At 35.6% G+C, this 23548-nt stretch overlaps 1 long non-coding RNA gene across 1 annotated transcript in view; it reads right to left on the bottom strand.

Moving 5' to 3' along the window:
• Positions 1 to 22342, bottom strand: part of LOC144365328 (uncharacterized) — a 46741-nt gene extending 24399 nt beyond the window's left edge. The window contains exon 1 of the long non-coding RNA XR_013423637.1: positions 22177 to 22342. This is a non-coding gene — a long non-coding RNA (uncharacterized LOC144365328). The remainder of the gene's footprint in view (positions 1 to 22176) is intronic.
• Between the last annotated feature and the right edge of the window lie 1206 nt (positions 22343 to 23548).

Genomic DNA, 23548 nt, shown 5'->3' with positions numbered 1-23548 from the left:
CTCTCGAGCAATATAGAGGACAGGGTGAGAGTGGCAGGCTGATCCTTCAGGGCTCCTCCTTGGCCAAGTCTAGGCTTTTATTGAATCTGAGGAAGGTCAATAATCCATCGACACCCACCTAAGGCTTCCTGAAACCTTTTTCTGATTAAAAGCTGGGACTTGGCCAGACACAGTGTAGCCCAGGCAAGAAGAGATTGAAATGAGTGGAATAAAAGTGATATGAAGAACTAGCACTTCAAGTTTCATGCAAACTTTGTTCCAAATTCCTATCTCACATGCAGTGGGAAACTCACCCCCTTTTCCAACTGTCTCTGGACAGTGATGCTTAAGTGTCCGTCCCTTAAAGGTTGATGTATTGGAGGCTTAGTCCTCAGCTTGGCACTATTGGGAAGTTTTGGAAACTTTTAAAATGTGCTTGATGGAAGGTCTTTAGGTCATTGGGGATATGCCGTTCCAAAGGAATTGTGGGACCTCAGTCTCTTTCTCTGTTTCACTTCTTGGTGATGAGGTAAATGATCCTGCTCTGTCATACTCTCCCACCATAATGTACTGCCTCAGACAGGGCCAACCAACCATGGATTGGAACCTCTGGAAGTGTAAGATAAAATAAAACTTTGCTCTTTATAAGTTGTTTATCTCAGGTATTTGCTGTAATGACAGAAAGCCAACTAACATATCCAGCCAAATTCTCCACTATTTCATTACTAACAGAATCATAAGAGTACCTTTCTATTGTTTTTAAACATTAACCTCTTGGGTGGTATGTTACAATGCTATCAGTATTTCTTTAAAAGTTTTTACTTGGACATATCCAGAAAAATTTTAGAACTCCAATGATAAAGATAAGATTCTGAAAGTTTCCAGAAAGAAAGAACAGTTATGTATACAGGGATAAGAATCAGAATGATATCAGGCTTTTCATCAGAGACATTAGATTCCACAAGCTGATTGGGCAATGATTTAACACTACTAAGAAAAATTAGTTTGAGTCTATAATTTTATACCTAGACCAAATAGCAATTAGATATGAGTGTGAAGTAGATGTATTTTTAGAAATGGAAACAATCAGAAGATTTATCACAACCCATAGACTATCTCTGAAAATACTACTTAAGATATGAAACAGAAGAAACAGTGATGCTAACTCAAGAATGTAATGAAATATCAAGTTGACAGCAATCAGAAATTCTATAAAACAAAAGCTAAAACAAATAACAGGAAGTCAGAGGCTCCACAAGAATATCTTCAAAGGGAAAGTTATTTATTTGTAAGAAATTTATGATGAAATATCTAGTTTATCTTTTGTAAGAAATACAAAATCATACTCTATTAGGAGAAAATTTAAGTAGCACTTTTTTTCTTTCTTTTACTCCCAATTATTTTTTTAAGTAATATTTTCTTTAGGGTGGCACAGATTTTGTGCTATAAGAATTCATGTCATAGCTTCCAGGGAAATTTTTTTTATGTTGAACTTCCTATGTGGTTTGAAATTTTGTTATCATGTACATAAGCTCCTTATACAAAATATTTTATATGTTGCTAAAAATATTTATAAATATTGCTGTAAAATATTTTTTGTTATGGGAAAAATAAACCTTTTGTAGTTTCAAAAAGCATACGCATGAACATGGAGGGTGTCTTTCTCTTAAGAAATTATTGATATTTTTATTTTGTGCTCTTTCAAATTTTCTATACTGACAACTGAAAATAGCAGTATTTTTTATTATCTCTCTCAAAAATATTCAGAAAGTAAAAATTCTTCAGGCAGAAGATATTCTCCATGTCAGAAGAAGGGAAACATTTTGTAATGGCTCTATCTTCCAATGCTTAACTTCTCAAACTCATACTATACCTTTGAGGTTTAGAAGTTGATAGATCTAATTTTACATCAATTTTAATTTTAGATTTTAGTATCTTAAATCTTATACATCTATCGTATAACAAGAGCTTCTTGACACATGCATATATAGTAAGTAGAAGTTTCTAGTCTGTTTAAAATCTAAAAGGAAAAATTTGGTTAATACACTTTTTGCTCTATGTAATTAATATTGAAGCGTTGTGTTATACTGGAACTTCCTTGAATCTTTTTTAAATTTTTTTAATAGTTGTAGATGGACAGCATGCCTTTATTTGTTTAGTTTTTCTATGTGGTGCTAAGGATAGAACCCAGTGACTCACACATGCTAGGCAAGCACTCTACCACTGACCTACAGCCCCAGCCCTATTTCTTTGAATCTTAATTGCTCATTTTTGTTAAGCAAAATATGTGTTACTAGTAAGCCTTAAAATTTTACTAGAATTTACTAGACACAAGAGCCAGCAGAGACAATGATATAAAAGGCAATTGAAATATAGTTTAGTTACCTCTTGGTAACACTTATCTGAACATAAAGAATGTATAAATACAGTAAATTTTAGTTAAGGGACAGGAAATAAACTCGCAGATAAAAATAATAAAAATTTACAAGCTAAAGAGATTTGAAGGAGAATATGAAACATGATAGGAAAAAAGCTGAATGGTGGTTTAATTAATTCTGTTACATTAGTTTTGTAGACAAATCAGAACTGGACCCCAACCAGTAATGTCCTTGAAGTATAATGAACCAAAATTAAGGGAAAATTTTTTTCACCAGATACTATAATTTTGAGTCAATTTTCCCACAAATTCATCCTAAGTAACAAAATTTTTAATAAAAGTATTTGTTCTTGCATCGATGGAGGTCAATAGGCAAATAGTTCTTGGTCACCTTGAAATAAAATAAATCCTATATTTTAAGCTTGCCTTTTAAGACTGGAACTGTGCATGGGAATAAGTGACACCAATATTCAGGATCAGACTCCACTTTGGCCTATGGAAAACTGATGTAGGATTGCAGATAAAGATAAAGGAGCGCAGTAAAATCACTGTCAGGGCCAAACCACCTTCATCCGGGTGGAGGGTGAGCTCATGGAATATTGACCTTTAACTAAGTCTCAGAATCTTTATTTATGGAATGGAGGTTACATAGGTGAGATAATAGGAGCTAAGAAGATTAAGAAAGTACATAGAAACAAATTAAAGGGGACATGATGGACAAGAGGAAGAGGGAGAAAAAGAAAGGAATAATTGGAAAGGAAAAAGGGAACCCTACTTTACTCGTCACTTTACATGTCATTTTACATGTAAAGTAGGGTCATCTGACATGTGAGTAGGGTACAGAGAGAGTACTGGTAGACACTGCTCCTCCCTCCTTCCCTCTGTCCCTTTCTCCCACAAGGACTGCCTCCTCACATAGGCAGGAGGCTCCCTGTCCTGGTCATTGATCTATCCATAACTCTTGTCCTTCCCTAGCCACATTCCATTCCACAGGAGCCAAGGGAACAGGGCCAAGTGACTGTGTCCCTCAGAACCCATGTCCTCACCTCTAGATCTCATTTAGTATACCTTAGATGGAGAAATTTCCTCCACAAATGGTCCCCTGATGCCATGCAGTCCTGAGAATCTGCATAGGCCTCTTCCTTACATTATCTTCATAAGGTGCTCTAAACCTGACATTTGTGCTCCTAGCCAGGAGAGGTGGCCAAGCAATAGTTACTTGTGTTATTGTGTTGTAGGTGGAATTTGGTGTGGGCTGAGTTGCCCACATACGTATGCATGAGTTCTTCCAATGTTTAATGGAGCTAGTAAAAGGAAGAAAGGGAAAAATAGGAACCAATAGCCAGGGGTATCTTCTCCCATTCACATTTGGCATGGATCACCTTGGATTTCAAAATTCTAAATTAAAATCTGACCTCCGGGTTATTATAAAGGAACGTTTTTCATGGCAAGGGAACCGAAGCAACTTTACACTTAACATGTTACTAATTTGATTTGAAAGTATTAAATATTTAAATACATGATCTGTGGTTCTCCAGCTACACTCTTGCCCTAGGCCTTCAGCTTCCATGGGGGTCCCAGAATAAGAGCAGGACAGAGAAGACAGTATTCATATATAAATAAAAAAAGAGTTTGTTGGTTTAGGGGGCAAGTGTTCTCAGTACTTCTCTATATCATGCATGGTTCAGCAGATCTACAGTAGTCCTTGAAAATCAAATAAATGTGACTCTTTTAAATCTTAGAAAAAGATGATTCTACATAGAGTTAACTGGTTTAGGAAGTTACAAAGTGCAGCGAATTTCCAAAAATTGTCACAATTCTTCTCATGCTGTATGCTCTTCTCCAACCATGCCATTTCCTCATCAAGAAGTAGAGTCCATGTACCCTTCCTTGGTCCTCGGTGAGTTTTTATGATTTTATCAATTAAGAATTTACAGCAAGAGCAGTACCATCTGATTTTTGAAAATAAGTCATTAAAGGTGATACAACTTTCTCCTGGCTCTCTGTCAGGACACCTGCTTTTGGAATTCTGTCACCATGCCATTAGGAAGTAAGAACTTATGTGGAGAGGCCACTCATAAACATTCCTGCCTCATTCTTTATTGAAGTCCCAGACAACAGCCAGCAGCATAAGACATGTGAGTAAGCATGCCCTTAGAATGTTCCAGGTACCACATCTACCCCAGCTGATGTCAAGTGGATCAAAACTGAGCAGTCCCCCACCCAAATCCTGCACAAATCATTGATTCGTTAATTAAATAACTGATTGTTGTTTCAAACCAGTAAATTTGAGATAGTATTTGTCTCTTATTCAGCAACAGGACTTAACAAACCCTTAAGTTTGAAATAATTTTATTCAGAAATGCTTTAGTACACATGCCACTTTAAAAAATTTAACTTTAGAAAAGAATAAACAACTTAAGCAAAAACTAACGGCTCTTTCTACGTGTATAACAGGCATAATAACTTTAATAAATTTAGTGCTCAGTATAGTTAAAATTAACCAAGGGCCACTTCACAATCCTTAGGATGGTAACTCTCAAAAATAAAACAGAAAATAATAAGTGTTTACAATAATGTAGAGAAAGTGGAGCTCTTATCCACTGAGGGTGAGATGGTAAAAGGGTACAATCGCTGTGAAAAACAGTATGGCACTTACTCAAAAATTAAAAACCATCATTACCATATGATCCAGCAATCCCATTTCTGAGAATATACTCAAAAGAATTGAGAGCAAGCTCTCAAATAATGCCCTTGAAACAGGATTATTTACAATATCAAAAAAAAAATGGAAGTAACCCAGGTGTTCATTAACAAATGAATGGAGAAGGACAATATATACAGACATACAGTAGAATATTCCTTAAAGAGGAAGGGAATTCTGATAAGTTCCACAGCATGGATGCATCTTTGAGGACACAATGCTAAATGAAATAATCCAGTCACCAAAAGACAAATACTGTATGATTTCACTTACATCAAGTACCCAGAGTGGTTGATTCATCATGACAGTCAGAAGAAATGATGATTACCAGGAACTGGCAGGAGAAGGGAAAGGGAAGCAATTGTTTAATGGCCAAGGAGTTTCAGTTTTACAATACAAAAGGCATTGTGGACACTGGTTGCACAACAATGTGCATGGGCTTAGCAGTGCTGAACTGGATGCTTAAAATGGTTAAAATGATAAATTTCATGTTATTTTACCACAATTAATATCTTTTCAATAAATCAAGAATTTTTTTTTTTTGGTCTCCACAATTCCAGAGTTCTTAGTTATTCTTAGTCATCCTCCTATTATATAGACGTACCCATATTTTTATAGAATAAACTCATCAGAATTTTCTCCTAAACTTGTTTAAGCAGAATGTCTCATGAAATTTAATAATATTGAGGTCATCAAACAATATGGAAATCTGACCCTTGTTTCTTGGTTCCTTCATAATAATAATACATTCCATAACCAAGATATCATGGCATGAAACATTTTTTTTAAATGATCAAGCCCCAGTCAGTGTTTGATAGCTAAAGTTTGATTCTTGTAGTCAATTATATCTATTAATATTTTATCTTTCTACACACACACACACACACACACACACACACACACAGTTTGGATCTAATATAGTTATGTTCCTAGATGTCGAGATAGGTGGACTCTCTTGGGGAAAAGAAAAAGCATGAACACACGCAAATGCAGGGGTGAGAGCACTTAAGAGAAGGAGACCTGGATCTATGAGCATGACCAGCCATGCTTGTCTCTGTAAACTGAGCCTCCAGCATATGCTTGTACAAGGATCAACTAGAACAAAACAAGATCAACTTAAATGTTACCAGATTCAAAGACCCACACAATGTGTACAAAAACTGACTGATGACTGGACTGCCAATCAAAAAGAAACATTCTGAACCCCCCAAACCAAGTGATTGACATGGAATTTGATTTTCACAAATGCTTGCCTGGGAACCAACACTTTTCTTAGTAGGAAAATCCTATATAGTTATGTTTATATATAGTTAGAGAACTCAATCCTAGGTGTACCACTCATCTTTTTTGAGAGGCAAGGAACATCTGCACTCTACCTTTGGGGAGTGTATATCTTTGCTTTGCTGTGCACCTTTGGAAGTGTAAATCTTTGCTTGTACCTTATTTTTGATGCATCTTGAAATTCTTTTCACAGTTGTTAAGTCAAGAACCCGCCCAGTTTGAGTTCAGATCCCTTTGAGGGACCTCTCTTGGACCCGTCTGGTGACATTCCAACCCATGAGCATTTATGGTAGAGGATTACAATTTGCAAAAAAGTAAAACCTGTTTTCATCATCTTGCCTATGGAGCAGTTCAGCTTCCTCATTTTACATTGCTGAACAAACTGAAAATATTTTGCAATTACTTTTGAGCTATTATTAATTTCAAACAAGAAAATATTTTACTTGTCCTTCTATGGAAAATTTGTCATTGTGATTTCACAAGCCACACACCCAACAGATGGAGTCCCTTTTATTTATTTTATTTTATTTTTTAAATACTCAAAATCAGTTAAAATTTGGGGACAAAGAGAGAAAAGTCACAGGAAAAAAAAACATAATTAGTTTTATTTGTTAAAAATAAAACTCACATAAGAAATTATAATAAACAGATTAGAACTTAGTGTTTTCTAGTGCTTTCCTTTACCTACACTGGATGGGGAGGCCTCTCCTACCAGAACCACTTGCCTGTTGGCAGCACTGAATAAGGGTGCTTTGACCTAAGAAATTTGAGTGACTTTTGCTTTCTACCATAATAGTTTTGTATCACACATAGGAAGGAAAAAAAAAAAGGAAAGACTTTCTTGTTCAACATTCTCCACGTTGAGACTTTCCAGAAAGAATAATTTCACAGTTGTTGTCAAACTATTTTTAATAATAATATGATAATATGTTTTAGTTGTTTATAATAAATACCAGGACAAATGGTTTATTCTTGGAATGGTGTGATGGCTAAAAGCATACAATCATAGCAAACAGATTTAATTTTAAAATGAACAAAGTCTTTTTTTTTTGTATCTCTTGAATACTATGATGAGGACACACAAGTTCCAGCAATTCTTAAAGTTCTCTTATTGTCTCCCTTCCCATTTATCACCATCAAAAATAATGAATATTCTTGAACCCTTTTCCTCAAAAACAAAACAAACAAACAAAATACAAAACTCCTCTACCTTACACCTACACAACTTTTTCTCTTATTTTCAACTTACTTCCTTTCCTAGCCCCTTATTACATACATGGACATTATACATAAAGCATTAAATATATATTATCACTAAGCCATTCTCCCTTATCCTCCTGCCACTCCAGTACCTCTCGCTGTCTCCAAAGCCAAGAGAAAGGGAAAGACACATATTTAGGGGAAAAAAAGTTGGAATTTTCTTTTGAAGACTGGTGGTAAATATAAGGAAAAAATAAAAATCTTCTCGTGCCAGTACATTTCATATCCTAATGGCTACAAACTTTTCTGCCCTTTCAATGAAAGCATAAAACTGTTTGTGAAAAGTCTCTAAACTTAAAATCCTGAAGCCACCAACCTCATCCAGACCATAATTTCTAAATAACATCAGCAGCAAGAGCTTAATAAATTGAAGACTCTCTTCACTTCTTTTCAAGTACCTCAAAGAGCTTAAGAACCAGAAGAGAGAGTTAGCACAACTGTTTTTGCACTACAGTTTGCTGGAAAGAATCAGAGAGGCTTGGGTTGAAAATTTGACCCTAAGCACCATGAAATTCCTGCCCATGATGTGAGTCCCAAGAAACATCTGGGATCTTGTGCAGTGAGTCTCTAATGCGATGCACATACAGGTTGCACGTTATGATTTCATCAGCTGTCTTTGGAAAAACAGGCACTTAGAATGTGGATACAGCAGAACTGGTTGTGGTGTTTTAAGAGTAATAGCAGGACCACACTATACCCTAGGACTGTATTGGGTCCAGAGTTCTTTATCTCTTTTTACAGTTACTCTCTTGGTAGAAAGTAAACTTTTCTTCCTTTGGTGAAAAGGACATAGGACAAACCATTTAAATGAAAGCACAGTTCTCTCTCATGAATCACTAAGTGACTTGGTTCAACATTAGGTCACTGTGAAACACAGACTGTAACAGAAACACATAAAAGCTCTAAAAGGGGAGAGCAGGGACGCGATTCTGGAATATTGTTGCCAGAGTAACATAAACCTTGTGTGTTTTCACAAGGAAATGAGTCACTTGTTTCTGTTGGCTAAAACTCTGTTTTCCTTAATTTCATATTTTAGCTTGTCTAATATATGCTGAAAGAGCCCAGGGTTTCCAGTCTTCAGATGGAGATAACTTGCTAATTAAAATCTCAACCAAGGGTTTTGCATGGTAAGTAAACAGAACTGGAAAAAAGGAACACTCAAGCAACCATGAGCACAAGCAAATGCAGGGGTGAGAGCACTCAAAACAGTTGGTTCCCCAAGAGTGGCCTGGGAGGGGCTGCTACACACCGAGGTAATTCAGAAGAAAGTGACAACTAGAAATAACATTCACTGAGCCCAATTTGCTAAAATATAGAGCATACTCAGACAAAGTTAGGATATTTTTGCCTGGAATTACCGGAATATTGTTTTTTCTTTCTTTTTGATGGTCTAGCACTCAAAAGCCCTGGAGCAGGAGCTGCAGATGCAGTCACCCATGTGGTTTGAGCTGAAACAGGAACCAGGGAGGCAGGCTGGCTATGGGGCAACAGGGAGTGATGGGGACTGTGGCATTCATCAAAAGGCTTCAAATGCAGCTGTGCAAATGACTCATGTCCTCAAGCCTTGTTCCTCCTACAGGGTATTAGACTGGGACCCTTTTCTAGAGTGCCAAAAAACAATTACTTTGAACCACTTTTCTTTGAAGACTGGTTTTCTTTTAAGCATATCCACTGATTTAAAAAAAAATTAAAAGTCAACATCTATTCAAACTTATTAAGACAGTCATGTACATTGAGCATCCCTGTACTTGCCTTTAGGATACATATGTGGTACCTCTATTCCTCTTTTGCCATTGTTTCCCATAATATATAGCCATTTGGTACTACTCTGGCTCTATTTCTCCCTGATTTTCTTGACATCTCTTCAAGTAAGTAGCCAGTACCACTTGCCCCAGTGTAATAGAGTCCTTTCCCCCACAACCCTAGAAATCCACCCTCCACTTCCTACGTCACTGGAACAGTTGGCCTGCTCAGCGCCGCAACTAATAGACTTCTTCAGGTCTCTTTCCTTCTGGCCTCCCTACTGTGTATTCCATTATAGGGGCCACTCCTTGTACCTGACACTCTCCTTCCTCAGTTTCTGCCTTAACCAAACCACGTTCATTTCCCTCTTTACCCTTCTGGTGATTCCTCTGGTGACCTCCTGATTCAATTTATCCAAGTCTGATCTCTCCCTAATTTCCTTACAAACATTTTTTCACTTGGTATCCAATATTCTGCTCCAACATCATATTTTTTTTTTTTTAAAAAAAAGTCTAACTCCCTCTCTGGCTCCTCTAATTCAGCATCACTTCTTGGCGTTGTCATTTCTGTCAAAGTTGCTATCATTCCCTCTGCAAGACAATCTCAGACCCAGGAGCTGTCTTTGATGCTTTCTTTCCCTTCCTTCCTCCTACACATCTGATTAGTCACCAAGTCTATTGGTTTTGTGATGTAGTCTATTTTGTAACAATGCCTTCCTTCCCATGTCACAGCCGCACCCCTACCTAGAACCTTGGTTATCATTTCACACCTGATTTATTATAAGAGTTGCCTAATGGTCTCTGCCTACAATCTCTCACCGGAGCAATCCATGTGCTCACTGCAGCTGATAGGCTGTATTTTTTAATTCCACTGTACATGGCTCATCTCTGGTCAAAGTTTCCAGTAGATTCCTGTTCCTTTATGAAATTCAGACATGTCTAGTGTTCAAGTTCTCCATAATAGCACCTCCATTTACATCCTTCCTTTATCTTCCCCATCTCTCATCTGAAGTCTTTGCAGTTTTACTCCTCCTTCTCCTTCGCAACACTCACAGGACACACTTTTTTCCTAAAAAGTGTGCCCCTTTTTGTTTTGCTTCTACCAATATTTGGCTCCCCTCACTTATCCACCATCTCTTGCAAGTCTTCCCTGATCATGCAGCCACTTTCTGCCTTTTTTTTTGGGCTTGTACTTATTTAATTTTTCATGAGTTTGAGCCTGTGTTCTTCAAGAATTCTTAGCCTTCTAGTTAGGTACAGTGGCATGCCTCTAGCCCCAGCTACTTGGGAGGCTAAGGCTGAAAGATCACTTGAGCCCAGCAGTTTCAGGCAACAGAGCGAGATCGCATATCAAAAAGAAAACAGGAAAAGAAATTCTCAGCCTTCTAAAGACAACAAGTCTTGTTGGAATATTCTGCAATCACAGTGATATAGCTGTAGTAGATTTTCTATAATTATTTCTTAAATAAAGATGGTAATTATCTTAATAATGTCATCTATAACTAAGTTGTACACTGGATTGAATATTTTTAATACATTTTAATGAGTGTGTTTTCAAGATTTTCATAACTTCCTTTATAGACATCATTTATTCATCTTTCATGCATGTCTGAAAGATTTGGGAACATTAATTAAATGTCCAATCAATTTGCATCATAATTAACTTCATCCAAATCCTTATTTAGCATACATGTTCTTTCTTTTCCCCCGCAGAAAACATTTCTTTCTTCTAAGATATATTCCTCTCCTATGTTTGTATTTATATTATATGTGCTTTATTAATTTTCATTTTTAAAACTATTATTTAGTTTTGAGAGTTTGTACTCAGAAAGTATAATGTGTAAGCAGAGTCTTTCATTTTTTCAGTTTATGAAAATAATTTCCAAGAAATAGAATTGCTGGGTCTAAGACTTTATGCATCTGAAATTTTGACTGATAACTATAGCTGGCTAAACTAATGTGCACTATTTTAAACACAAAAAAATAATAAGAATGTCTGTTTCTCCATAGTGTTATTAATTCAGTATATTATCAAACTTTTGTATTCTGTCAATTTAATGCGTGGAAAATTGATTAAGGATATATTTTTTAAATCACCTTTATTGAAGTATGATTTGTATAATAAAATTTAAGTGTACAGTTTGACGAATTTTGACAGATGGATATGTCATGTGATCACCACCACAAACATGACACAAAACATTTCCATCATACACATAAAACCTCCCTCATGTCCCTGTTTACCCCATCCTCTACCTCCATCCCCTGTCTCTGACAACCACTAACTGCTTTCAGTCACTGTAGTTTTGCCTTTTATAGAACTTAATTTAAAGGGAATTATAGAGTGTGCAGTCTTTTCTGCATAAATCCTTTCCCTAGCAAAATGTTTTTGAGTATCATTCATGCTGATGTGTGAACCAATCTTTAATTCCTTTCTGTTGCAGAATAACAGCCCACTATAAAAATAAACAGACACATTTTTACCCAGTTACCAGTTTATGGACTTACTGGATATTTCTAGTTTGGGGCTATTGTGAATGAAGCCACCATAAATATTTAAGTACAAGTGTTTATGGGAAAATATGTTTTTATTCTCTTGAATAAATAACTAGAAGTGGTGTTGATTGGTTACAATGTAGTTTTTAGGACTATAAAAAGCTTGCAAATTGTTTTCCAAAGTTGCTGTAACAATTTTTTTTAAATATGTGAGAGTTCCACTTGTACTACTTCTTCATCAGTATAAATTACTGTCAGTTTTTAACTGTAGTCATTTTAGTGGATAAGTATTGATAATTGAGGTTGTAGTTTGCTTTTCCCTCCTGACTAATGAATATCTTGTGTTCTTATTTGCCATTTATGTGTCTCACTTGGTGAAGTTTCTATTCACGTATTTACAGGTTGAATTTTCTCTGAAAGGCTTGTGACAAGAAATGTTTCCAGATTTTTTTTCCCTGACTTTGTAATATTTGCATGCACAAAATATCTTGGGTATGGGATCATGTCTAAACATGAAATTCATTTATGTTTCACATACACCCTGTACACACAGCCTGAGGTAATTTTATGCAACATTTTCAATGCACTTGTGTTTGTGACCTGTCACATGAAATGAGATGTAGAATTTTTCACTCGTGATGTCATCTTGTGACTCATAAATTTTCAGATTTCAGATTTTCAGATTAGGATGCTCAACCTTTATCAGATTGTTTTCTTGTTATCAAGTTTAAATGTTCTTATTTAATCTAGTTAAAGCACATCATTAGACATTTTAAAAATATTTCCTTCCAATCTATGACTGGCTTTTCATTTTCTCAACAGAGTTTTTTTTAAGAATAAAAGATTCTAATTATTTATCTTAATGAAATCCAATGGAACAAATTATTAGTTTATAGTTTGTGCTTTTGTCTTGCAAACCTAAATCACAAAGTTCTCATACATTATTTTCTAAAAGTTAAATAGTTTAGCTTCTATATTTCTGATTTTTATGATCCATTTGAACTAATTTGTGTGTGTGTGTGTGTGTATGATGTGGGGTGTGCTGGGCTCCTTTTTACATATAGATATCCATTTGTTGAAAAGGTGACTTTCTCTATTAAAGTACTTTGACATCTTCATCAAAAATCAGATGATCATATCTATTTCTGAAATTTTTTGTTCCATTGGTCTGTGTGTCTGTATGCCAACATTAACTGCTTTCTTTTCTTGTCTTTTGTGGGTTGGTATCAGTGCAATTGTGGCCTCATTTGGGGCAAGAATTTCTTCCTAATCTATTTTCTGTAAGAGGTTGCATGGAAATGATATTTTTTAAAAAATGGTCAGTTTACCAGTGAGGCTTTTGGGGCCTACAGGTTCTTTTGTTTTTCTTTTATTTTCTTTCTTTCTTTTTTTTTTAAGAAGTATTTTTAACTGCTATTTCAATTTCTTTTATATATTTGATAATATTTGTGTTATCTATTTCTCCTATATGAACTTGCCTAATCATGTCTTCCATGGAATTTGTTCATATTGTCTATATATCAAATTTGATGTCATGAAGTTGTTCATAATTTCCCTAATCCTTTTAATATACATAAAATCTACAGAAATTTCACTTATTGCATCCTAAAACTGGTTGAAAAGCACAACTAATAACAATAAAACATCTTTTTTTTCCTGATCCATCTGATTAGAAGTTTTCCAATATTATTGCTTTCTTCAGAAGCCTAATTTTTGGTTTCATCGTATTTTTTTTGTTTGTTTGTTTGTTTGGTTGTTTTTTTTTTTTTCTGTTTTTTAGTGTACTGATCCTGAATTTGTCTTTATTTTTTCATTCCTTCTGCTTATGTTAGGTTTAATTTACTTTTCTTTTTCAAGTTTCTTAAGATGTAAGCCAGGATCACTAATTGATTCAAGCCTCTTCTCATGTTTTAATATAAACCCTTAATAACATAAATTTCCTCCTAATAAGATGCATCTTAAAGCTTCCATTTTGTTTTGTTGTGTTTCTACTTCCATTCAACTTAAAATATTTTCTAAATCATTATTGTGATTTCTTCTTTGAACCATGAATTATTTAGAAGTGTGTTGACTAATTTTTAAGTGTTTAGTATTTCCCAGATATCTATTAGCCATTTGTAACAATCCTGTTCTAGTCAGATCATATTTTTTGTGACCTCAGTCTTCCTATACTTATTGAGAGTATTTTATGGCTCAGAATACACTCTATCTTGATAAACATTCTGTATTCATTTAAAAAAATGTGTATTCTGCTCTCGTTGGATGAAGTATTCTATAAATATCAATTAGGTCAAGTTGATCGGTAAAGTTGTTTGAATATTCTCTGTCATTTCTGACTTTGTATCTACTAAGTCTATCCATTAGTAAAATCTTCATGTGGAATTTCTGCTTGTAATTGTGGATTTACCTCTTTCTCCTTTAAGTTCTATTAGACTTTGCTTCATGTATTTTGAAGCTCTGTTCCTAGTTGCATGTATGTTTAGGATTGTTTTGTCCTCTTGATGAACCAAACTGTTTATTTGTGAAAAAAATGTCACTCTTTTTCTATTATTACTTCTTGTTCTAAAATATGCTTTGTTTGATGCTAACAAAGCCACTTTAGCACTTATATTTAATAACTGTATACGTGATATAATTTTTTCAGTTTTTTACTTTTAACCCATCTGGGTCTTTAAATTTTATATGGGTTTCTTATAAATAGCATATTACTGGTCCTGCATGTTAATCCAATCTCACAATACTTTCATTTTATTTTGGGCATTTAGAACTATGAACACTTAATGTGATTAACAATATGGTTAAGTTTCAATTAACATATCCTACTTGTTACTTTTTGTCTCATTAGCTCTTTATTCTTTTTCCTTCTTTTCCTATTTTCTTTTTGGTTGAGAATTTTCTTATGATCTTAATTATTTTTAAAGTAATAAAAAACATACTTATTATATTACCATATAATTTTTTTCTGATTTTTCCCATTTATTTGCATGGGTCCAAATTTCCCTTTGGTATTGTTTTCTGATGAACTTTCAAAAAAATATTAAAGTATAGATCTGCTGCTGATGAATCCTTTCAACTTTGTTATGTCTTTTTTTTTTTTTTTTTACTTTTCATTTGACTGGTTAAAAAGAAATTCTAGTTGGCAGCTGTTTTTCTTTTGCCATTTTAAAGACTTCTAAACTCTCTTCTGGTTTCCTACACAATAAGAATTCTTCTGTCATTCCTCACTTTGTTTCTCTGTACATAATATGTTTATATTCTCTGTTTTTAAACGTCTTGTCTTTTTTCCCCTTTGTCAGTGGTTTTCAATGATTTGATTAGAGTGTGCCTTGTCCTGGTTTTATTTATGATTTATTTGCTGAATTCATTGAGCCTCTTGGTTTATATATATGTATTCGTCAAATTTGGAGGAGTTTTGATCATTATTCCTACCAATAATTTTTCTGTCCCTACTTCCTTTTTCTGAGACTCCAATTAGATAATGCCCTGTTGGTCACTGATGATTGGATTATTTTTTCAGTATTTTCTTCCTCTGTGTGCTTTGTTTTATATTGTTCCTATGACTGTCTTCAGGTTTGCTGACTATTTATTCTACAATGGCCAATTTTATGCTAACCCCATCCAGTATGCTTTTCATTTCAGACATTGAATTTCTATTTATTTGAAAACTTTATACAAGTAACATTTATTTATTTATTATGTTTTCCATTTATCTCTTCACAATGTCCAAGTTTCCAAGTTTTGTTAAACTTGTGAAAAATATTTATGGTAGTTCTTTTAACATTCTTATGTTCTAATTCCATCATTGTGTCTGTATGCTTGTATTGATTATTTTTATGGTTATGGATCATATGTTTAAAACTTTTTGCATGTCTATTGGTTTGGGGGAACATTTTGATTTTGTTTTTTGTTGTTGTCTTTCTTGTATTACTTTAAATAATGTTAAATTATGTTTTTTATACACATTTGAGTAATTTGAGGTTGGTGAGATAATGGAAAGGCCTGCTTTTAAATTCTGTAGATAGATCTGACCACATTTCAGGATCAGTTTCACCCTACTTCTTAGGATTCTCCTCAGTGCCCCCACACAGGGTCTTTCCGTTGAGCCTAGTATGAACACAAACTATTCTCAGCCCTGTGTAAGATCCTGGAAATTTTATGCCTACTGATTTCCAGTGCTTTTAACTCAGCCTCAGGTAGTTTCTTCTCACCCATGTGTAGATTAATAATCAGTGAGACTCCAGGAACCCCTTGCATATCATCAGAACCTGTCTGAGCTAGTCTCTCCTCGCCAGTATTAGCTCCACAAATTCTAGCCCTTGGTCTCCCTGAACTCCAAACTAACTGTCTCCCTCTCTTCATAAGACAGCCTAACTCTGCTGGTTCCCTCTTTCCACACTAGAAACCAGAAAACCATAAGCACAGTAAACTAGTAAACTAGTGCAATTAAATGTCTTTCTTTTGTTTTGTTTTTTTTAATGTTTTTGTTTTTATGTTGCTTTCAATTTTGTTCATATTTTCTTAAGGTATCCCATAAGTGGGCTGCTTGTTGTCCAATGGCTGAAAACCCTCCTTATATATTTTGTCTAGATTTTTACTTCGTTTAGGTAGAAGATTAAACCTGGTGCCTCTTATGCTATCTTGGCCAGAATCAGAAGTGCCTCTCAGGTTTTTTTTTCTTTCTTTTTAAAATTGTTTAAAGTTCGTTCTAATTAGTTATACACAACAGTAGAATATAGTTTGACACATTGTACACAAATGGAGCACAATTTCTTATTCTCCTGCTGTATATGGTGCAGAGTCACACTGGTAGTGTACACAGGGTAATAATGTCCATCTCATTACACCATCCTTTCCATCCCCATTGTTCCTCCCCTCCCCTCACTCCCCTCTGCCCAATCCAAAGTTCTTCCATTCTTCCCTACCTCTCCCACCCCATTGTGGATCAGCATCTGCTTATCAGAGAAAACATTTGGCCTTTGGTTTTTTGGATTGGCTTATTTCACTTAGCATGATATTCTCCAACTCCATCCATTTACCCACAAATGCCATAATTTCATTTTTCTTTAAGGATAAGTAATATTCCATTGTTTATATATACACCATAATTTCTTTATCCATTTATCTGTTGAAGGGCATCTAGGTTGGTTCCACAGTGTGCTCGTTATGAATTGAGCTGCTATAAACATTGATGTGGCTCTTTTACTGTAGTATGCTGATTAAAAATCCTTTGAGTATAAACCAAGGAGCTGGGTCAAATGGTGGTTAGATTCCAGGTTTTCTGAGAAATCTCCATGCTGCTTTCCATAAAGGTTGCACCAATTTGCAGTCCCATCAGCAATGTGTGAGTGTAACTTTTTCCCCTGCAACCTCACCAACACTTATTGTTGCTTATATTCTTGATAATTGCCATTCTGACCAGAGTGAGATGAAATCTGAGTAGTTTTGATTTGCACTTCCCTGAGATATTGAACTTTTTTTTTCATGTTTGTTGATCAATTGTATTTTGTCTTCTGTGAAATATCTGTTCAGTTCTTTAGCCCACTTATTGATTGGGTTATATGGTTTTTGGTGTTGAGTTTTTTGAGTTCTTTTATATATCCTGGAGATTAGTGCTCTATCTGAGGTATGTGTGGTAAAGATTTTCTCCCATTCTGTAGGCTCTCTCTTCATGTTATTGGTTGTTTTCTTTGCTGATAAGAAGCTTTTTAGTTTTTTCTCTTACTGGGATTGTGGTTGCATATTTCTCTTTGCATGTTTACAAAGAGGCCTCAGTGTGGTTGCCTCTTTGTGAATGTATCCACAGCCTCCACCCAGTGTTATTGCTGTTGGTTCTTTCATCATTTGCAATAAACATCATTTAATTATAGAATTCTGATTCACTCATCCTTTATAGTTCCCCAAAAGGCGATTCTTATCCATTGATATTTCAATGGCTCTTCCTAAAATAATTTTCAATGCTGTTCTACTGGTGTCTTAGAGATTTATTTCATTTTTATATTTGCATATTTCTATAATTCTGGTGTAGTCAGAAATTAAACAAACATTTCTAAAGTATCTAAAGCCACATATAGCTACTCTAGAAAAAGAAAGAGCAAACCAAGCAAAAGACACATTTTTTGTGATCTTATTGAGCTTATTGTCATGGTGGCAAGAGATTGTTAGTGGAGGGGAGGAGAAGGTGACAAAGCCAACATTTTAAAATGAGTTAAAATTGATCATGAAATTCTTTATGGAAAACATGAATCTTGATCAAAATTTTAAAACAAAATTATACACTTTAAATATGTTGAAAGCTGGCAAGGTGAATTTTTCTAAGGTAAATTGAAAACAACAGAATAGGAGAAAGAAGTAGAATGAGAAAAAAAGAAGCCAGGGTGGTGGGCTCCATGGTTGGCAGCCTCCACTCAGACCCCCATTAGAAAAAAGTGAGGGTCCTGAGACATGAAGTCCACATTCACAGAGGCCTGGGGTGTGGGAGGAGGTGCTGTTCTCAAATACGTGAAGAAAATACAGCACGGCTTCATGAACAGATAACGATTAGATTCCATAATTTAATCATTTATTATTATTTCCATGGATACTGGTGCCGTTTTAGAATTCTAAGTTCATTACTGTCAAGTTTAATTGAAGGAGCAAGAGGATTTAACTACAGAGCATTTGGATTGAGTAGCAGATTTAATTGCTATTCTACATTTGTGTTAAATTATGTTCATTTTTTCTACTAGGGTCTACTAGGGACCTGCCCACAGGGGTAGGGACTAATCTCTATTTCCCAGCCCCAAACTCATGAGCATTTCTCTGACCTCCTGGCCATACTGAACCATATGCTCTCTCATGAACAGACCCTGGAAGACCTGGAGAGAGTGGTTCTGTCAAATCACATTAAAGGCTGCCTTGACAGCAGATGCCTCCTATTCACACTTTCTGAACTCTGTGGCTTACCTGGTGAGCCCTGTGTAGATACCCAATGAGAAGCCGTCACTCGGTTGTGTTTTCCTGGTCTTGGATACTTTAACTATTTTTACCCATTAATGGCTCAAGGCCCCAAAATTTTATTAGTGGGAAGAAAAAAATATCACCTCTTGAGGCTCATCATTCACTCTGGAACTGACCAAAAGTTTTGGGTTTTTGAAAAATTCCAAACAGAAGATAAATGCAGTCGATACATGTGTCTTTGGTCAAAGGGTTAAGAATGTCGACAACAAATAATAAAATAGAAATATTCAAGATGGTTTGCAAATGAAAAGTATGTTCACCAAACTTATAAAAAGAAGAAGAAATAAGGGCCTAACAAATTAAACTGTAAATATTAACTAAAATAAATGGAATAAAACCAAACATATAAATTGTAATGCCAAATGTGACCAGTTTTTTTTTCTATTTAAAGACAAGTACTAGTAATTTGGTATTAAATAAAACTGTCTGAACTATGTTATTTATATAAAGAACATTTTCAATAATGGAATTTTTGGTTTGTTTTTGGTGCTGGGATTTGAACCCAGGGCCTATACTATACATATAGGCAAATGATCTACCACTGAACTACATCCCCAGCTCAATAAAGGAATTTTTTAAAGGACTGAAAGTAAGGATAAAATTACACTAGTTAATCATTAATAAAAATAACAGCAAAGTAACTATTAGTATCAATCCTCAGCAAGAAAAGTGAAGCAGGAAGAATCACAATACCAGACCTTAAACTATACGACAGAATCATAGTATCAAAAACAGCATGATTCTGGCACCAAAACAGACACATAGACCAATGGTACAGAATAGAAGACACAGAGACAAACCCACATAAATACAGTTATCACACAGTAGACAAAGGTGCCAAAAACATTCATCAGAGAAAAGACAGTCTCTTCAACAAATGGTGCTGAGAAAACTGGAAACCATATGTAACAATATCAAATTAAGCCACTATCTCTTACCCTGCACAAAACTCAACTCAAAGTAGATCAAAGACTTAGGCACTAGAACAGAGACCCCGTGCCTAATAGAAAAATCAGTAGGCTCAACTCTTCAGCATGTCAGGAGTCTTCCTTAACAAGACTCCTAAAGTGTAAGAAGTAAAATCAAGAATCAATAAATGAGATGAATTCAAACTAAAAAGCTTCTCCTCAGCAAAGGAAACAATTTTCTATAACATGAAGAAAGAGCCTACAGAATGGAAGAATATCTCTACCACACACCTCAGGTAGAGCGTTAATCTCCAGGATATATGAAGAACTCAAAAAATGCAACACAAAATAAACAAATAAATAAATAAATAGTCCAATCAATAAATGGACTATGGAACTGAACTGATACTTCACAGAAGAAATATAATCAACCAACAAATATATGAAAAAATGTTCAGCATCACTAGCAATTAGAGAAATGCAAATCAAAACTAAGATTTCATCTCATACTGGCAATTATCAAGAATACAAGCAACAATAAGTGTTGGCAAGGTTGTGGGGAAAAATTATGTTCATACATTGCTGGTGGGACTGCAAATTGATGCAACCATTATGGAAAGCAGCATGAAGATTCCTCAGAAAACTTGGAATGAAACAATCATTTGACCTAGTTATGCCACTCTTTGGTTTATATATACCCAAAGGACTTAAAATCAGCATATTACAGTGAAACAGCCCCATCAATATTTATAGCAGTTCAATTCACAACAGCCACACTGTGGAACCAACCTAGATGCCCTTCAACAGATGAATGGATAATGAAATTGTGATATATATACACAATGGACTATTATTCAGCCTTAAAGAAGAATTAAATTATGGTATTTACCCATAAATGGATGAAGCTGAAGAATATCATGTTAAGCAATATAGCCAAACCCAAAAGCCAAAGGCCAAATGTTTTCTCTGATATGTGGAGGCTAATTCACAATAGCAGGGCTAGGGAAAAATAGAGGTACTCTGGATTAGGTAGAGGGGAGTGAAGGGAGGGAACAAGGTCTGAGGGTAGGAAGTATGGTAGAATGAATCAGACATTATTACCCTATGTACATATATGATTACATGACTGGTGTGATTCTATATCACGTACAACCAGAAGAATGAGAAGTTATATTCCATTTATATATGATGTGTCAAAAATGCATTCTACTGTCATGTATAACTAATTAGAACAAATTTTAAAAAGTGAGATTAAAAAATAAGTAAAATTGTTATAAAAATGAATTAAGTAATATAATAAACTCACAGTATTTTAAGTAAAGTGCTTCAAATAGATGATATTCTTTTTCTTCCTGTGTGCCCATGGCTCATGTACAAAATCCATTATGTAATACCAACCCCTAATACCCTAGCAGAGATTTTAAAGTAGAGATTTTACAGGTCATTTTCCATAATCATAATCCAATATAATTAGAATAAAAGTCATAAAATTACCCAAACAATCTTCCCTACTTGGAAATCAAGACGCATGTTCATAAATAGCCCTTAGAAATGAAAGTGGCTGCCAAACATTACACATACACAGCCCTCTGTGAGGAGGCTAGAAGTTACCCCGCCTTCCCACCTGTCACTTGTATATTTAGAAAAGTGATTATACTTTCTTATTCTACATTCCTGTATGTATCTGGGATTAATATTTGCCTGTTTAATATATCACAGCTTTGTCCTGTTGAAAATAAATCAGTAATTAAAGAAAAAGTTAAATTGCCCCACTTTTCAAAAAACATGTTAAGCATGTGGTTTGTTTTAGTATTTTCAAATATATAGTTTCACACAGGTTTGGAGTTTTTTGTTGTTGTTGTTGTTTGTTTGTTTTCAGTGCTGGGGATTGAATCCAGGGCCTCACATATGCTAGGCACTAAGCATATACCACTAAGCATATATCCCCGGCCATTTTAAAAATTTTATTTTGAGACAGGGTCTGTCCAGGCTGCCCTCAAATTTGCAACCCTCACTCTCCCAAGGAGCTAGGATTACAGGCGTGCACCACCGCGCTTGAGTCTAGTTTAATATGGTTTTATATATTAAGATATTCATATATATTCATATTAGAGTTAATAGTCTAAAACACAGAGGACAGGGCACAATGCAGTCTGTCACACATCCAACATTAGTTATTGTTGTTTTCCTATGAACTCCCACCTGCTCAGTTTTGCACAAAGTCCTGCCTCCCCCACCTTCCAGGCAGGCTCCTTTCCCTGATGTGCTCAAAAGTCTTTCAAGGGACCTTATTCTCTCCATAGGTCCAATTTCATTACTCTCAAAAGGCTCCTGGAACTAAAACCTGGACATCTCTCCCCGGAGCTAGAAAGACACTAGGGAGCTTCTTAAGGCAGTCAGAGCTTTTCACATAGCACTTGCCTGGAGCTTTACCTTTCTGAATGTCTGCGGCCTCCCCAACTGCCCTCCAGGAGGAACACAGGATGGTCCTTCTTTTGGCATCTCTGGAGAATGGTCAGGAAATGAAATGCATAGCCCTGCATTTCCGGCTCAAATGTCTGCTCAGACTCCTGAAGCAGTGGTATCAGTGTACTTGCAGAAGTTACATTCTAACGGAGGAAATGGAAAATAAACAAGGAAACCATAATATAACAACAGGCAGTGATAAGTGCAATGGAAAAATATAGACAGGACAGATTAACCAGGATCCAACCAGAAAAACAGGAGTCCAATAAACAGGAGTCCAGGATTCAATGTGGGGAATCAGTTACAATGATGCTAGAAACACTTAAAAGAAAAACAGAGGAAAATAAGGCAGCCCAGAGATTTGCAATTGCTTCTCAGGCTACAAAATAAAGGAAAGAAATGGTATCATTGAAACCCACAAGTCAAGGCAGATACTGGAATCATGGGGTGTAGTCTTTTGTGGACATGTCACCCAAAAGAGAGGAAAAAGAGAGAAATCTCCTAGATTTTCTCACCTTCCCTTCTCCCCACCCCTCACCCCCACCAAATGTCTCTCGTTGAGCAATTGGCAAAGGAGGCTGTGAGATGTAATCTACAGGGACCGTCCTCTGCAGTGCAGAGAGTGGAGAAAGGTGGTCTTGGGTGTGGGATGACACAGACAAAACCTCAACTCACTGGGAGAGAGATTCAGAGCAAGAGGTGACGGGTGGGGACTATTTCAGAGAGGATGTTTAGGAAATCTGTGAGGGGATGACATTCAAGAAGACACCTGGGTTTGTGGCTCAGTGGTAGAGCACTTGCCTAACACCGCAGAGGCCTTTGGTTTGATCCCCAGCATCACAATTAATTAATTAATTAAAGGTTAAATTCATTAAAAAGAGAAAGAAAGAAAGACAGAAAGAAAGAAAGGAAAAAAGAAAGAAAGGAAAAAAGAAAGAAAGAAAGAAAGAAAGGAAGGAAGGAAGGAAGGAAGGAAGGAAGGAAGGAAGGAAGGAAGGAAGGAAGGAAGGAAGAAAGAAAGAAAGAAAGAAGGAAAGAAAGAAAGAAAGAAAGAAAGAAAGAAAGAAAGACACTTGAACGAAGCGAGGATTAATTCATCTGAAGACTTGAGGAAATAACATGCAAGTCAGAGGCAAGAACAAATACACTCATGAGGAAACTGGATCTGCCAGTTCTAGGAGCAGCTAGGAGGCTAGGTGGAGCAGAGTGAGCAAAGGGTAGAACATCACAGAAGGAGGTCAGAGAGAGGAGAGGCCCGAGCCTGCAGGTCATGGTCAGGAGTTGGTGCCAATTGTGATGAAAGTCCTTGGGGACGTGTTGTGTAGTATGGTGATGAGAA

Source organism: Ictidomys tridecemlineatus, chromosome 7 (assembly GCF_052094955.1).
Source record: "Ictidomys tridecemlineatus isolate mIctTri1 chromosome 7, mIctTri1.hap1, whole genome shotgun sequence".
Classification (NCBI taxonomy): domain Eukaryota; kingdom Metazoa; phylum Chordata; class Mammalia; order Rodentia; family Sciuridae; genus Ictidomys; species Ictidomys tridecemlineatus.
The sequence above is the reverse complement of the archived record's forward strand: the minus strand, read 5'-3'. Positions and strand labels throughout refer to the sequence as shown.